Genomic DNA, 15,288 nt, shown 5'->3' with positions numbered 1-15,288 from the left:
GGTTAACCTGCTTGGTGTTGATTTATGACTGTGTACCTCGGTGTGCACTAGCAGCTAGTAGCCCAGGGACAGCATCACTTGCTTACTGGGGTTGGTGACCGTTCACTAATCTCGCAGCGGTGCCCCTGGAAACAGCAGTCGGTCTGATAACAATTTGACAACATTTCCCTTTCTAAGGTACAAACCAGTCCTAAACTGAATTAGTACTTGAGGCTCTAACCTGAATTCGTAGTGATGTTGCTATTAAGGCTCATAGGAGACAAATTATTTGATTTTTTTTTATTATTGTTATCACCGGTTATTCCTGTAGATAAAAAATATTATAAAACATTCACTGGTCACTTGATGCAAACAGCCTGTCTTTACTAAGAGCCCATTCGTGTTTTATACAAAACAGAAACAAAGCGACTCTCTGGACAGTCTCTTCATCTTTTTAGGTGGTGTTCAGCTGCATCCCCTGCCCAATGTTTGGAGAGCGTTGTTAACTGATGATCAACTTTAAAGCTCCCTGTTCTAAGTCATTCTTTGTGTCTTTCTCATACTCCTACCTCAGTGCGATAGCATTAAACGCTGTAGGGTTTTGCTGTTGAGCATCTGCCTGGACAAAGAGCCACAGTGAATTTATGCCAATAGAAAGGAAGATTCAGAAACAGATGGCTTTTGATTAAAGTTACCTTCCTGAAACAGATTGCAAGGTGAGATGGTTAGTTTAGGGAAGATGATAGTCATTAAAACGCTGCTTCTGGGATTTGTTTTCCTAATACTGCCCCTGCCCACCCCCAAGGACCACCACCTCACCCTCCTCCTCTATACGTAGAGCAACAGTGGATAAATAATGATCCAAACCTTAAAAGCTGACAGTGGGGGTTGGATCAGGCCTCTCTCTGGTTTGTTGAAGGAAAATACATCTCAGTTGTAGAGTAACTATGATTCATGCTAATTCTTGGTCATGCTGCTACATTATCTTCATAAATAATCTGCATCACGGGTATTTCTGCATATCTATGCATTCTGATGATATTTTTAGCTAACATTTTTCTAAATAACCATTTTTAGAATAGACTAATCAAGAAACCTCCTCCCGAGGGAAGGAGCGAGCTGGTGCCAGCCACGCGAGGGGGTCGGCTGCTCCTGCCCGAGGCGGGCATTTCGCCACTGTCTCTTCCTGCTCCTGCCATTACTTTTTGTGGCTTTAGATTTTATGAGTTTCTCTTCCTTTTTTTCCCCATTAGGAAGCAGGCTGTGGCTGCTGAAGCCATTTCTGCAGGGAGCGACTGTTCCACGCTAATCCAAGGCAGGCATGGGCTCCCCCTGGCACTGGCCAGGTCTGTCCTCAACATTAGTGGGAACTTGGATTATGAGATGGAAGAAGCATTAATTCTTTCATTGAAAAAATAAGTTAGTTTTTTTATGTGGAGAAGGAAACGGGGAAATACTAGCTAGAAATTGGAACAATCCACCAGGTCATTGTTACCCATCATGTCACCACCATGCACATGAGAGCAGACTCTTTTTTTTTTTTTTTTTTTTTTTTTTTTGTACCAGGGATTGAACCCAGGGGTGCTTAACCACTGAGCCACATCCCCAGCCCTTTTATAAATTATTTTATTGAGAGATAGGTTCTCATTGAGTTTCTCAGGGCTTCACTAAGTTGCTGAGGCTGACTTCAAACTCGTGATCCTCCTGCCTCAGCCTCCCGAGCCACTGGGATTACAGGCATGTGCCACTGCACCTGGCTTCCAGAATATTTTCCATGTACATATACACAAATTCATGTAACTTACAAACATATGCTTTCTTAAACCCTCTGTTCTCATATAAAAATGTGTGTCAACACCTTCCATGTTGATAAATAAAGGCCTCTAAATGTTTCTGTGGCTTCTGGCTTTTCCCCTGCTAGGCTGTTAAGAGTGGAGGCGCTTTGGCTTTGCCACTTGTACCCACCCTGTGGCCCCCGTGCCTTTCCTCTCTGTTCTGCCGGTCTCCATTGTACTGACGTCCTGCTCTGTCCTGAACAGGGTCGGGTGAGAAGAAACCCAGGGACCCTCTTTAATAGACAGTTGGCCTCTTCGGTTCTCTCCTCACACTTGGGACATTTGAGAAGTGACCCTGCTCCTGACTTTCCTAGTTCACCCTGTCCTTTCCTGGAATGGGACTTCCCCAGAGCGCGCCTGGGGCCTTCTGTTCACCAACTCTCAATGCCAGCGACCGGGACCTGCCTGTCTCCGTGTCTCAGCAGGGTTTGGACACTTCCCTTCCACTCATCTGGATTCTTCCGTGGTCTGGAGTGACCTCGCATCTTGAACCCCTCCCCAGGGCCTCTCTCTGACACACCCGCGTTTACCTTAAGCTGCACCTTGTGCTCTTGGTCTTTCCAACACGGTGCTTGGCAGAGCACCTTCCCAAAGCACCCAGCTGTGCCCTTGTCCCTGTGGGAACCACCGTGTCCCCCAGAGCTTGGCCCATAAAACAATTCCCCGCCTTGTCCTTCAACCCTGGCTGGGAGTCGTCTTTAGGGTGTGTACCCTGATTAGGTCCATGTGGCTCTAACCAATGTCTGGCAGGACGTGGGGGGAGAGGGGCAGAACCCCAAACAGCTGACAACTTTGCAGTTTTTGTTTTTAATTAATGGACTTTATTTTTTTTTTAACAGTGGTTTTAAATTTACAAAAAAATTTACTGGGAAGTACAGAGAATTCCCCCATTCTCCCTATTCTCTTAACTCACAGCGTCACCTCTCGTTAACATCTTGCATGGTACATTTATTACAACTGCTGAACTAATATTGATATGCTATTGTTAACGGAAGTCCACAGTTTACTTGGAAGTTAATACTATAGTGACCTGTGTCTGCCATTACTGTATCATACAGAATAGTTTCACCACCCTAAAATACCTCTCTGCCTACTCGTCCTTCCCTATCAATCCTTAAACCCCTGATATTTTTACTGACTCCATAGATTTTTCTTTTCCAGAATGTCACAAAGTTAGAATCTATAGTGTACATAATTTTCAGACGGGCATCCTTCATGTGGCAAGCAGTGTGCACGTAAGGTTCCTCCATGTCTTTTCATGGCTTGATGGCTCAGTTCTTTTTAGGGCTAAATAGTATTCCATTGTATGGATGTACCAGAGTGTCCAGTGTATGGACATACCCATTCACCAGGTTTTGGCAATTATGGGTAAAGTGCAGGATCTTTTGCAGACATTAGATTTCCCCAAAGAGCATGGTTTCTGGATCGTGCGGTAAGGGTATGCTTGGTTTGTTGTAAACTGCCTGAGTTCTCCAGTATGGCTGTGTTCTTCTCTTCATCCTGCTAGTGATGAGAGAGTTCCTGCTGCTCCCACTTTCACGGGCATTTGGTGTTGGCAGTGTTTTGGATTGAGGCCATTTCAATAGGTGTATAGTACTGTCCTGTTTTAAACTGACAGTGCCTGGGTGACTTTCAATGCATGGTCTCTGTTCCAGCTGCTTATTGGCCATCCTATGCCCCCAGAGGTGAAGCAGGTGTTTACGTTCTGTTCATTTTTGGTGCTGCTGTACTTTGCTCCACGCCGTGGGTCCTTCCACTTGGTCTGATGATGTTCCCCTTGTGGGTCTGATGATGATCTCCTTCTTGGCAACTCCCTGTTTTCTAGAGTGTTCTCCATACCCCGTATGCTTAGTGAGCACCTTCTTCGCACCAGTGGCCACACATGCCCATGACTGTGGGCTCTGGTACCCTCTCCCACTCCCTCTGCCTGCCACTCTCCAGTCAGAAGCCCTCTGAATACTCTACGACCCATTTCTGAATCTGCCCTGGTGGTCTGCAGCCCCCCTTCTCCATGGGAGACATGTTCCCAGATGCCCAGAAGGGACAGGGAACCATGGAGAGTCCCAAGTCCTGGGATCCACTCTTCCTATACACGCACACCTACCATCAAGTTGTTTTATACATTAGGTATAGTAGGAGATTAACTACAATAATAATGCAACAGAGACCAATTACAACACGATGCTATAAAAAGTCATAAAACTCACGAATTCTTTATATCTAGAATTGCCACTCAATGTTTTTGGACCATGATTGAATCCTGGGAACTGCAATCTCAGAAAGTGAAACCATGGAAAAAGAGGAAACTTCTATAAAATTAAGAAGTTACTTGGTCCTTTTCTTTTAATTACTAAGTTTTGCTGGTATTTTACAGTTAAACAGCATATTTTTAACGTGTTACTTATGATGCCTGTTTAGTTTTACCTGCTGACTACAAAGGTTGGTTTAACCTCCTCTTGCTGACCTGCTAAAAGCACTGAATTTATGGCCATAAGAGATGGAAGGGCTATCCAAATTACACACGTTACCATGTATGCGATAGTAAATAACATGGAAGAAAATGGATTTCTGAATCTGGGGAAGTTTCTAAATCGTTAGCTACTCCATAGATAAAGCAGAGCTTCCCACACCAGTATATTGCAGATGCATCTAGGTATTGATGGCCTCAGCCTTGGAGCAGTGGTGGCCCCTGAGGCTATGGAGACCCTGCAGGGGACTGGATCATTTATGCTGGTGTGGTGCTGCCTAGGTATTATTTTCTGTGTCACATGTGCCTTAGACCACACAGCAGCCCAGGGAACACACTGGCATAATGTGGAATGGGGAAAGTGATTTGAAATTCAAAAGAATCCCATTCATTGTCAACTGTCTGACAGCGAGATGTCTGCTTAGCTCTCTGTTCTCTGCCTACAGTGCATGTCCCTGGCACATAATAAGTGTTCAATAAATATTTATTGACTTAATTCCCGAAACATAAAATTGAGCATGTTACTTAACCCCCCGTCAGTTTTTCCAGACTTGGAAATCGTTTATTGCTGTACATCAGGCATAAATTTATATGTAGACAATGGAGTTGTTGTGACCTAAAAGTGACATTCGCACCGTCTGTGGACAGTGCCAGTTATGGAGTTGGGGATCCATGTAGGTGCTTTCTTATTCTTTCTCATTCAAACCATTTTTAAGTACAGATGACAATGATGATAAAAGTGGTATGTTTTGCATACCATTTATAAAATTCACTGCCTTACACTGATGTCATCCTCACAGCCATTCTTAGACAATTATTTCTTTTTACCCTCTCTTCATAAATAATGAAACCGATGCTGAGAAAAATTCAAAGCCCTTTTAAGATTACATAAGTGTTGTGTGCCATGACCAGAATTTGAACCTAGATATTTTGAGTTTTCTGGCTTTACCACTCCAGGACTTTCATCCACACCAAACACGAGAGATTGGCTTTAAAGACTATATGGCTTCAATTAGCAGGTGGTTTGGTTGCAAAGGATGGTGATAACTAAATTTAAGGATGCCTCAATGAGGTCAACATTCCTAAACTCTTATTTTAAGATAGCTCAAGCCTGCTTTTAGCTGGCTAAGTCCTGCCAGAATCTTTAAATTCTAAACCTTGAACTTCTGAATCAGTAATGGAGTTTTAATGTGAATTAATCATCTAACATTTTTGAAGGATGAAATCACAAAAGTGTAAACCTGTCCCCTGTTGTAACACTTGGTGTGTGTAGCAAGAGGAGACCACAATGATGACCACGAGGACAAGGGGGATCTGAAAAGGGAGGTTTCTGTAGATCTTTAAATACATTTGACACCATCCTTTTTGGGGGGAGAGAATTATCTCCAAAGTCTCAGACCTGTTAAAAGAGGAAAAACAGCAATGTCCCCTTTTGTGAGCCTTTCATTTGAATTAAGTTAAATTGCTTGGTCTGCTCTGGTTTCAATTCCCAAATGAGTTTATAAGAACGACATCCTGCTGGGTTTTTTTGTTGTTTTTTTTCTGGTGCTGGGGCTCAAACCCAGGGTCTCATGCATGCTAGGCAAGTGTTCTAGTGTTCTACCACTGAGCTACATCCCTAGCCCTTTTTTTTTTAGGGGGAGGGGCTTAATTTCTCCTCTGATACATATATAACCTTGGGACGTAAAATGGGCACTCCTAAATATCCTCATGTTGCCAACTAAATTTAATCATATGCTCTCTGTAAAACCCAGAAAGGTTTACTTTCTCCTAAGGGGTGCTTCACTGGGAGTTACAGATTCTGAGCTGTATTGGTAATCCCAACATCATCTATTCACCCCTGCACTTGCTGACTCGTCTCTGAGTATTTACTGAGTGCCTGCCGCCCATCCTGCACCAGGAGGAGGGAGCATGATCCCTGCCTTCCGGAGGCTCCTGGTCTTAACACTGGGGCTTAATTGACTGACCAGGCTCTTGCTGCTTTTCCGTGGAGTTCCAGAACCTCTCTCTGTGGCCACAATTAACTGCTGCCTGCATCCCCCGCTCCTTGCTGGAGTCCACACCCATTCTGCTCACGAGCCACATTACAACCTGGCGAGTTGGAGAAAGGGAAAGGGAATCCAGGAGTGGCTGACACTGGTCCCCAAAGGCACTGCCCAAAGATGCTGAGAGACAGACCGTGCCCAGGAGGACGGCACAGAGGAAACATAGCATCGGCATCTTAGACAAAGAGACTAAAGATAGAACGTGGGGATGACAACCTTTTAACCTTTTAAACAACCATGTTGCAGCTCAGCCTGTTCCTGTTCGCCTTGGGAAGGGGAAAGAAGAGAACTCTAATTACAAACTTCATGTTTCCTTCAACTAGACTATTTTCAATCCTATATAATTTGTACAGCTGAAGGGTAAATGCCTTCTTTTTCAATGTGAAGAGAAGGTGCCCCCATTTAACGATTAAAAAAGATTGACTTTAATTTAAACAAAAGGAAATTTCTTGAGGGCCCAAGGATTCATGATTTAAATTCCCAGGACCATTTTTTGCTGTCCGTTGGGTTGACCCTCGGAGGCATCCGCCTTTATCTTTGCCCTTGTTCTCTTACCATTTGATCCTTTGGAGTCAGAGGAGTTCACAGATGAACCTAAAGTGGGGCTCACAGAGGATGGGGACAAATGACTGGATTTCTGGAAAGTCGTCCTGAGAATGCTCAGGAGGAGGCTGGCTGTATCCCTCACCTGGAAAAACCATTCCCAAGATTGAAATTGGTCCCTATTGCTAGAGCAGCCTGGTAGGCATTTTTCTTGCAAAAATCTCAAGAAGGAAAGAAGCTACATATCGAGCACTTAATATGGTGCCAGGTGAGTTTTATGGGTTTTGTTTGCTCATTTTTAATGAGATACTAAGGGATCTCAACAAACTTGGCGTCTCCCTGTTGCAGATAAAGAAGCTCCCAGGAATGGACATGAGTCAGCTTAGAGTCACCTGTTAGGCCCAAAGCCTTCATGTTTACTACTAAGTCTCTCTGAATAATAAACTCGGGCCTCTCTGCCACAGCACCTTTCTGCCCTGAGGGGCAGGGAAATGGGAGGGGCTGTGCTATCACTGCAGATGAAGCTGTTTCTACCCCATCCTTCCATGCCACCAGAACATATCCACCTCTGTGAGCACGTGTCGCCTCAATGAAGGGTCCAGCCTTTGCCCACTGACCCCCAAATGTTGAGTGGTGGGGATGGTTAAGGAAGTCATCAGTAGTATCCAAACATTTGCTGTCAGGCGAAGGAAAGTTCTCAGGGACTGAGTTTGTTTCTGGCTTTCCTGTATTTAGACATAATGTGGCCGCAGCAATGAGCACCCACAGACGTCGATGTGATTCACTGCCTTTGCGTGGTGGTTTACAGATTTTTAGTATCAACTCCTTTTTCAAACACAATCTTATATGAAACGCTGATGTATAAAACTAATAAAGGAAAACTTTGTTAGCATGATGTTACATGTCAGTGTAGAATTCTGACTTCTAACATTTACAACTTAAACAAGAACAATGATGCTTTGTGATGAGCACATAAATTTGAGGTCAGTGTTATGGGTGACAGCTGTAGTCTTGTTTCATACATACATACATATTTCCTTTTTTCATGTTTTTGCACAGCATTGAGAAAAATCCTGGTTTCCTGCAATAAAAAGTTGCAAATAATAATAAGGTATCTTATTTTTTAAAAAATAGTTACCTTGTAGTTTTGAGGGTTTTTTCCCCCCACTTAAATTGATCCATTTAAAACTTACTCACTTAAAACAAAGGAGTAGAAATGGCTTACTTCAAAGTCGAAATCATTAACACGCAAGAATTTGCAGTTTTTAAATTGGTGAGCCTGTAATTTGGGGAGCCAATGATAGTTTCCTCTAGTCTAAATCTTCCATTAGAGACAAAAACACTTCTCAAATTATAACATTAATGAGATGCTCACGGGTGTCCTTAAAGAAAGAAACTCAAGTCTAAGGACCCGCCTCCTCCTCCTCTTCAATTTCAGAAGGAAAAAAATCTGTGTGGTGAGTCTGATCACGGACTCTGTATTTCTTTGCTGATGTGCAGCTACATGAGCAAGGTACCTTTGACGGTTCTCTGCAAGGCCTTCCATTTTGTCACTCCATTTTATGCCATACATCAAGCTGTTAACTATCCATATCCATGGGTGACGGGAACTGAGGCTGCCTGCCTTAGGCAGTAATTGAAAGTGGTCTGATGTAGCCACGTGACACCAGGCTGCTCACCTGTGCGACAGCAAGTGAGTGCACTGTGGAGACCTAAAGTGATGTGGTGACAATGAGTAGAGGGCAGGATAGTTGCCCTGTCTAGTGAAGGGTCATCAAGTAGGGGCAGCCAGGGTGGCAGGGGAGACGTGGACTTCTACGCCCACCTGGCAGTACGGCCTACCCGTAGTCCACCGTGTCGGGGCAGAAGGTAGCATTTCGGTAACAGATGACCTTGAATCTAATTTCTGAAGAACTCAACTAATCTTCACAACAAAGCACACAAAAAAATAATGAAGAGTAAAGAGATTTTACTATTGAATGGAATTAATATAAGCATTTGTGTTGCCTTTTTGTTGCTGTGACCAACATAACCCTGCGAGAACACCCTAAGGGAGGGAAAGTTTCTTGGGGCTCCTGGTTTCAGAGGTTGAGTCCATGGGGAGTGGACTCCATGGCTGTGGGCCCACGGTGAGCAGCTCAGTGTTTGGAGCTGCTGCTTGCATGGTGAGTCTGATCACCAAAAGCAGAAAGAAAAGGGGAGGGGCTACAGGGAGGATGCGCCTTCCAGAGCACACCCCCACTGACCCACCTGCTCCAGCCATGGTCATGTCCATTCGAACTAGGATGGACAGACCAGGTTTCCGTGCTCCTGACCTAATCGCTGAACCTCTGCATATTCCTGCACTGACCCAGGAGCTTGGGGGGATACTTCGTATCCAAGCCATAACCCTTCATACAAGCAGAAGTACTAACGTTTGACTTTCTGTCCCCTAGGGCCATGGAAGGCTCTGTGACTTGGATACCCTGGTGAATATCTGGGGTAGGCTTCCCTCCTCTGGCTTTGTCCAGCTCAGTGGCTTTCAAACTTCAACGTCTATGCTAATTATTGCATGGGGTAGTGTGAACCCAAACCTTGTCCACTGACCTTGGTGGGCCATGTCAGAAACACTTTTCTTTCAGCGAATGCTTGAGTATTTTCTATGTGCCAGGACATTCTAGGTGCTGGAGTTGGAGCAAGGAACCCAATCCTGCCTTCAGGCAGCTGCATCCTAGTGGAGAAGGCTAGGTGTTCACTCCAAGTCTCCCTTGCTTTCTCCACTAGAGCAAGCTCCGGATAGTGCCCTGTCGGGGCTGATGCGTGCTTTGAAGACAGTGTTCTGTTAAAGATGAGTCGGGGGCAAGGGAGGCTGGATTGCTCTTTGAGATAAGGTGGCCAGGAGGGGCGTCTCTGAGCAGGGACCTGGCTGAAGGGGGTATGTTTCTCTGTGATTGACTGGAAGAGAAGCATCCTAGGTGGGAACAGAGCTGTGCCTGGATGGGGAAAGATCCTGGAGGTCAGCACGCCAGACAGCAGAGGAGGGAGGTGAGTGGGAGTAATAGATGGGGTCGGATCACGTCCATGGCCCAAGCCTTGACAAGAACCCGGGCTTCGGTTTTGCTTTAAGTGTGTGGTAGGATTTGCTGAAGGGTTTGAGTGGGAAAGTATTAGGATCTGATTTCTTTTTTTTTTTTTTTTTTTCTGTACTAGGGATTGAACCCAGGGGCACTTAACCACTGAGCCATATCCCCAGCTATTTTTATCTTTTGAACAGGGTCTCGCTAAGTTGCTTAGAGCCTTACTAAATTGCTGAGGCTGGACTCAACTTGTGATCCTCCTGCCACAGCCTCCTGAGTCACTGGGATTATAGACATGTGCCACCATGCCTGGCTAGGATCTGATTTTACCTTACAAAGATAATATTCACCCCATACCCTGCAGCACATGGGAAATTTAGACCCCAACTCCTCCATTAAGTGATATCCTACTATATGAACATTAAGGGCTTTTAAAAAATACAGTTAATAGTGAGAAATCCAATTTAAAAATAAAATGCAGATGCTCCAAATCTTCTGGGGGTTTTTAAACAAGTATAAAAGCTACATGCTTCAATAAAGATTAAATTAGAAATCCTATATAAAGCTTCTAAGACTGTAACTAGAATCTTAGTAAAGCTCATTACTAAGCGCTGGTTTCTTCCTCTCGGTTCCCTGTACCTTATCAGCGCCTTTGCTGTTGATGACTGTTTCTTGACTGTTCTTCATCCTGGAAGTTATATTAAAACCAGAGAAACTGAGTCATTGCACAGGCTCACAGTGGCTCTTGGCATCCTCGAGGACAGCAGTGGGTTTCTGTTAGGGATAAGATGACCTCCTTTGGAAAAGTGCCTGTAATTCTAGGAATAGTTATTGCACTGATGTTATAGAAGGGCTTGGGATCATGCTTTGTTTAAGATTTTGCTTATCTTCTCTGTGACTGAGCTTGGTTCCCACATAAGAGGCACACTTCTGTACCTTCATCCAGGAAACGTGAGGCTGGTACAGGTACCTAGCAAGCTTTACAGGGTCTGATCCCCTACTCCCACGAGTTTAGGACCATTCACACATAGATGTGTGATGCTTACAGGATCTGTTTTATCAAAATGAAGCTATAGCACACGCAGGATGTTTTAGGTTATTCTAGCTTTCTTCTCACAGGAAAAACAAATTTTAGCTTTGATTGCTCAAAACCTTTTGAGAATGGGAATAATTTATTTCATGCAAATAAAACTAAGTCGAATGTAGAACAGACCCACCTGCAGAGTATATTTACAGTGCCGTGTTTTCGGCTCTGTTCCCAGGAATTCTGATTCAGAAGTCTGGGTTGGGCAGACATTTAATTTTAAGAACCCCAAGTAGACTGACGTGGGGAATATGAATTTTAATAAGTACCTCAAATGACAGCTGTAGGGAATTGTTTGAGAAATACTGCTGAATTCTCAAAGGAACTTTAGCTTTTTGTTACAGAAAATACCAAACACATCCAAGTAGATGGTCAAACGAACCCCCTATCCTTCCAGCATCTAATAATAACATGGTTCTTTTATCCACCCCCTGAAACCAGACTATTTTGAAGCAAATTTCAAACAGCATACCTATAAGTGTTTTAGAATGAAAGTACATGATTTGGATTCTTACACAAAACCACAATCTCATCATCACACCAAAGAAACCCAAAATAACAATACTTGCTTAGTATCATCAATTCTTCTATCACTGTTCATATTTTCCTATGGTTTATAACTTTTTCTATGTTGGATTTTTTTCCTATAGTTTATTTGAATCAGGATCTCTCTTATTCCTTACACTATTCAAACCACCTCCATCTTTTTTATACTGCCATTTTTTTTTTTATGTTGAGAAATTTGCTCATTTGGTAGAATTTCCCACCATCTGGATTTCAACGATTGCACCCATGTGATGTTGGTTAGCTGCTCCCATGGCCCTGCATTTCTTGGAAATTGCTGGGGAATTTGGGAAGCATTGCAGACTTTGCCCATCCTGTCCACCCACCTCATAGTTGGTATTGTGTTGTATATTTCCTTCAGGAGATAGTGGGGATATTTCCTTGTGCAGTGAGATTTCTGTCTAAATTCATAAATTTGTTAGGGGTTGCAAAATGGTAATACTGTACGTCTATTATCCTTTATCCATTTACTAGGAAGAATCATTTATTTGAGGAGGAACACTACAATTTGTTTCATCAATGTATTCGGTTCTGTGCAAAGAGTAGAGAAAATTTTTTATTCTTTCCCTTTAACCTATCAGTTCTCTGGCTCCTAGAATCCTTGAGTGAATGTTTTAAAACATATGTCTGAACTTGAGTGGAAGCATATCTCATGTCTTTCCATCCCTGACAGTAGTTAGCCCTTCTGATGCTCAGAGGGTCCCCACTCTGGCCCTAGCAGCCTATTCGGCTGGGTTCCTGGATGTGGAATGCTGACTGTCTGCAACAGCCCCCTTGCTTGCTCCAGACCTCGTCTTGTGCATTTCCTGCCCCAGCACCGAGATCTGCTCCTTACCAAAGAGACAAGATCGCTTTTAGCAAGAAGTGGTGTTGGAGACCACAGGCTGGCCAGGGGTGACTCATTTCATCTGGGTCGCCATCATTTCTCAGCATTTTCACAGTGAACTCAGCAAAGCTCGGAAGTGTGTCTTAGTCTTTCCAGATGCAGATGAGAGTGGTGTGTGTGTGTGTGTGTGTGTGTGTGTATTTTAAGATAAAAGGCCTCCTGAATTTACACTCATGGAGAGAGCTTTATTTTTCTCTACCTTGTTTGTCTTCTATCAGTGTTTCTTGTCTCTGAAACTGAAAATAGCACTTCTCAGTCACACCAGCACAATTCACTCATTTACTTTATCCACACTTCACAATTTCCAAATTAAAAAAAAAAACAAAAAACCCAACCTATACTAACTGAAAACTTTTGAAGTTATTTGTTTAGATTTAGATTTGTATTGTTTTTTTAGTTCACTGAGCTGAAGATAAACAGATATATTGCAATTCAGATATCAGTTTCTCTTTGTTTATTACAGTAACTAGAATTTTTTTTTTTTTTTTTTTTTTGGTGAGGGTATCAAACCCAGGGCCTAGCGCCTGCTAAATGCATGCGCTGCCAGTGAGCTACAACCCCCAGTACTGGGTTTACATTTAAATTTTAGTTTGAGACTTTTAGAGGAAGCTTTGAAAAATTATTCTTGTTCAATAATTTTGTAAAAATACATATTCCTAAAATCAAACCCAAGAAATAAGGAAGTCACTGAATTCTTTAACCCTGCCTCATCCATTCTTCTTTCTCTTTGTGTAACCATTTTTATGCATGTCCTTTTTTCAGTATAAGCAATGATGTTATTTGGGTAGGCTGCTGTATTTTTTGCTCTACATGATACATGTATTGTATTTCCTTAACGTACTGCGGAGCACCCCATCTGTCCTGAGCTATTGTTTATTGGCTGGGCAGTATTGAAGTTCTAGAAATGCTCTCCTTTCCTCCTCTCTCCGTCATCTGATTCAAAGTGGTGTCCTTTATTCCCACCCTCTCCTCACAGTGTTCATCCCCGCACGTCGTCAGACTGTGTGGCCCCTGCAGACGGCACTGCCCCCGTTACACTCATCTCTGAGTCCTAGGTCTACCGTGGTTATGTGTTCACTTCTCACCCCCATCTTTCAGTTAGGCCCACCCTAAAGTGCTGGTGGCCTGGACCCTCTCCCTAGGCTATTGGGGACCATCTTCCCTGGGCCTTGCAAATCCATAACAGACTGTCCTTGACTTGAAGGTCAGTTTGGCTGGATATAAAATCCTGGGTCTAGTTACCTTTCCTAGGAGTCACTCTGTTGACTTCTCATGGAAAACCTGGCTCTCGAAAGGTCTGATGACTCTAAATTTCTGTCCCTTACAAGTGACTTGGTCATTGACCCTCATAAGTGACTGGACTCCCAAATGATCTTCATTTTTTTCTTTTTTCCAGATGACTTTTTTTTAGGTGTATGGTGTGTCTGTTTGACATATAGTTTCAATATATATAAATTACTTCTATAAAGCATGCTTGAGTTAAGGTGTTAAGATTTTGTTGTGTTGTTTCTTTTTTGTGCGTGTGATGGGGTGGGGTGGTACTAGGGAACCCAGGACGTCATACATGCTAGGCAAGAGACCTCTCCAATGAGCTACACCACCTGCCTTATGTATTTAGAAACGGGGTCTCACTCAGTTTCCCAGGTGGGCCTCAAGCTTGCGATCCTCCTGCCTCAGCCGCTTGAGGAGCTGGGATTTCGGGAGTGCACTACCGCACCCAGCGGAGGCTCCTGTTCAACGTCGTGTTCAATTTCCTCTGCTCGTCTTCTCTGAGACTTGTCTTGAACATTTCTTTCTTTCTTCATTTTCTTGGACATTTCAAACTCCCCTCCCGTCGTTTTCCGGTGCCCCTTGGGTGATGTTGGTCGCAGACATTCCCTTGCCTTCATTCTTTAGTCTCCGTTTCTAAAATGGGTTTGGTTTCCTTCAAATTCTGTTCTCCGCCCCCCTCCCGTCTCTTTCCCTACCCAAATGTGGCTTTTCTCAGTCCCAGCTCTTCTGAGTGTCCCCATCCTGGTGTGTTTCTTTCTACCCTCTGTTTTCTCTTGGCTCTTTTGAAGTCTTCAAGTTCCCCTCGCTCTGCGGCCTGTCTCTGTGGTGAGAAAGCTGGGCTGATTGTGTTTCTCATAATAACTGCGCCCTCCATTTGACCACAGTCTGTTTGGTTACTCATTCTGAAGTGAAATGAGTTTTCCTGTATTTTCGGGGGCAAAGGGGCGGCCAGAAAATCCTCTCCAGCTTCCGAGCTCTGGAACTCCTTCCCTCCCACTCCCACAGAATGGCAAAGCAAGGCCCATGATTTCTTCTCGGCCTTCCCCCCCCAGTGCTCACCCTCCCCTCCCTTTGATCTCATTATCACCATCGTGTTCCACTTGGACTCTAGAGTTCCTCCTCGGAGCCTCCTTGTGGAAGGAGGCTTGGTTTCATTGGTTTGGAGGTTGATTGGCTCCAAACCACTTGCTGTGGTTGGAGAGGAAGGAGGGACCTTCAGGGATGAGGCCTTTGACTCTAGTGGTCCCAGATTCCAGAAATGTCAGAAATAAATCTCTTCTTTATAAGTCGCCCAGTCTCGGGCATTCTGTGAGAGCGCCCCAAAAGACTAGGTCACCACCCAGGCATTTCCCTCTGGTCCTTTGTCCCCACCCTGTGAGTTCTGATGTTGTCCGTGGGTGTTCGGTTGTAGGGTTCTCATTTCTCTATTCTTGTTATTGTCATCCCCGTTATTCTTATGGACAGGGAAGGAGGAGGCAAGGATTCCATGAGGTTGACAGACCACGGCACCTTTGACTCCGCCACCATCATTGTCCCTGAATTCCCACTTCAATTTTT

The 15,288-nt window shown here is 44.0% G+C and overlaps 1 protein-coding gene across 13 annotated transcripts in view; it reads left to right on the top strand.

Moving 5' to 3' along the window:
• The window catches only part of Atxn1 (ataxin 1), a 387,579-nt gene that overhangs the window by 252,560 nt on the left and 119,731 nt on the right, over positions 1–15,288 (top strand). The gene's annotated exons all lie outside the window — the stretch shown is intronic.

Source organism: Marmota monax, unplaced genomic scaffold (genome assembly GCF_021218885.2).
Source record: "Marmota monax isolate L192 unplaced genomic scaffold, Marmota_monax_Labrador192_F-V1.1 WCK01_AAM20220418_F8-fsc00029, whole genome shotgun sequence".
NCBI lineage: Eukaryota > Metazoa > Chordata > Mammalia > Rodentia > Sciuridae > Marmota > Marmota monax.
Note: the sequence above shows the minus strand (reverse complement) of the source record. Positions and strands in the feature narration are given on the sequence as shown.